Source organism: Tenebrio molitor, chromosome 1, assembly GCF_963966145.1.
Source record: "Tenebrio molitor chromosome 1, icTenMoli1.1, whole genome shotgun sequence".
NCBI classification, from domain to species: domain Eukaryota; kingdom Metazoa; phylum Arthropoda; class Insecta; order Coleoptera; family Tenebrionidae; genus Tenebrio; species Tenebrio molitor.
Genome location: NC_091046.1, coordinates 47,569,550 through 47,571,842, shown reverse-complemented (window position 1 = coordinate 47,571,842; position 2,293 = coordinate 47,569,550). Strand labels below are relative to the sequence as shown.

The window sequence follows — 2,293 nt, the reverse complement described above, 5'->3', positions numbered from 1 at the left end:
AAAGCACATTAGGAACCGTCAGAGTGAAAAGTGAGGTTAGATAAAAATAAATAGGATAAATTAGTAAAAATTTCGAAATAATCATATGGCATTTAAATTTGCCTGGGTTTTTTTTGTTCTTTCTAGATCATCCAACATAAAGTGTATTGTTCTTGAGACAAGAATGAGAAATAACTATAGATATAAAAAATGTTAGATGTAAGAAACGTCATAACTGTCAACAGAAAAGTGTGAAAAGTGAGGTTAGTTAAAAGTCGCTTAGACATAGATTTATAAATCCATGCTGTTTGTAATAAATCCAGCTTTTGAAGCTTTTTCAGTAAAGAAAAACAAGAAAAAAATTTGAAACAATGTTGGTAATGTATAAAATGAAGAAAAACGCAATAATTGTCAAGGTATAATAGTGGGGTTAGTATGAATCGTGCTAAATAGTTGACATCTCGGAATAATCTCAACTTTCTGAGCTGTTTTTGACTCTTTTGACTCTTTATCACACGAAAACCTGATTACTCTTGAGGTAAGGATGAAAGAATAAAAATAACAATTAGGTTAAACTCATGATTTACAAAATGTTAAGGCGAAAAAATAAGACAACGAACTATATACCATTCACGATGTTTTGGCATAAGGGGAGGCTATGATTTCATTTTTTAACGTTGGATACATGTTTGATTTCTGTCATCTCTGCTGTCACTAAAGTGCCTGACATGCGGACCTATCAAAATGAACCTAACATGTTGCCGAATTTACCGTAATCATAATTAAGCGACTTTAAAACGTATTGATGGTGTTTGTATTAGACTGCAGGATATATTTTCAGTAAGTTACAATGAAGTCAAGTTTTTTTTTTTGTGTATAAATTGAATCGTAGGTGAGTACAAGATAAATATGTAGCAGGAAGAAACAACGACCCAATTGAAATGGCACAGGGTTTTTGTAACACCTATTATAACTTCGCGATAGAGTTGTGAATTTATGGCTTGATCCTGTGATTGATATTGTGAAGAACTTATTTCGGAAGATTGGGCAAAATTAATGTGAAATCTTTCATTTGAAAACGTTCTTCCTTTAATAATTTCATTAGGAGGATCTGACTCGGAATTTGATTGGGATTTTGATGCAGGTAATGATTCAGAATTTACTAATGAAATTATGGAAGTTGAATAGTTTTGTTCTTTTAGGTCATAGACAATGGGTGTGTAAATATTTTGCAGAAAGATTCGAATAAAGTAAGGCTTAATAAGTAGGTACAAGATTTTATACAATCTAGTTTTAGGAATGTTTTGGTTAAAATGAAAAATTCATTGAGAAGTTACTAACTGGTTGGTTAAGACACTGTATAGGTGGGTTATCTAAGTGGTGCATAAATTAACAGGAGCCACTTCGTCTTTCGGTCCCGGTCCCTACTATTCTGTAGTATGTTCAAGTCAGTTTCCTGTTTTGTAAAATTGGATTAAAAATGTGTGAGTATTGTTCTATTGCAAACTAGTAAAACTGACAACAATGCACTAGACAATGACGCAGTTTATAACCTCAAATTTAGAAAACCATAACCAAATTCAACAGACAGGCTTTACTGCCAACTTAAATGCACTTTTTCCACGGCCTCCCCTTATGCCAAAACATCGTGAATGGCATATAGATATCAATTGATTATTAAAATTAACAATAATGTTTGGTTTTTTAATTAATTAGAATCTAGAATTCATCACCACATTATACCACGTAACAGATGACTAATTACCTCTACATATTTACTTCCAATTGTATTTTAATTTTACTAATTACCCATGACTGTCATAAGTTTAATTGACCAGAACAACAATACCTTTATCTAATCTTTATATAATTTTCGACTTTTTCTTTTTCCAAATCAAGATTAATTTCCGTTCATTTTCATTATGAATTTAATCAACAACCATTCTTTTCTACGACCGAATGCAAATTGCATATTACAGATTTCTGCAAAAACTTTCAATCCATCTCGAACAGAATTTGCAATGGTACTGTAGTATGCATTACAGCAGTGTACGTATTTGTACTCGGTACGAGCCTAGCACAAGTATTCCAATTTAAAATTAATCGGGGCAAATTCACATTAATTTTGTGGTACCGAATGTAAACACTTTAGTCTTGTGACAATTTTTATTCAGCAGAGCTAGTAAAACGCTAATAAAATTTAACACACTTGTTAATTGCCTCTTCAATTATATTTACAAATTCTCCCTAATTCTTAGACTTGATTGTGACAGCGTGATTAAAAATACAGAACTACTTGGCGTAGAAAGAATTT

At 31.6% G+C, this 2,293-nt stretch overlaps 1 long non-coding RNA gene across 1 annotated transcript; it reads left to right on the top strand.

The window, feature by feature from the left end:
* The first annotated feature begins 602 nt into the window (after positions 1-602).
* Positions 603-1,646, top strand: LOC138141490 (uncharacterized). Its single transcript, XR_011163170.1, has 3 exons — positions 603-819; positions 872-1,123; positions 1,189-1,646. It is a non-coding gene; the product is annotated as an uncharacterized lncRNA (long non-coding RNA).
* Positions 1,647-2,293: the final 647 nt, after the last annotated feature.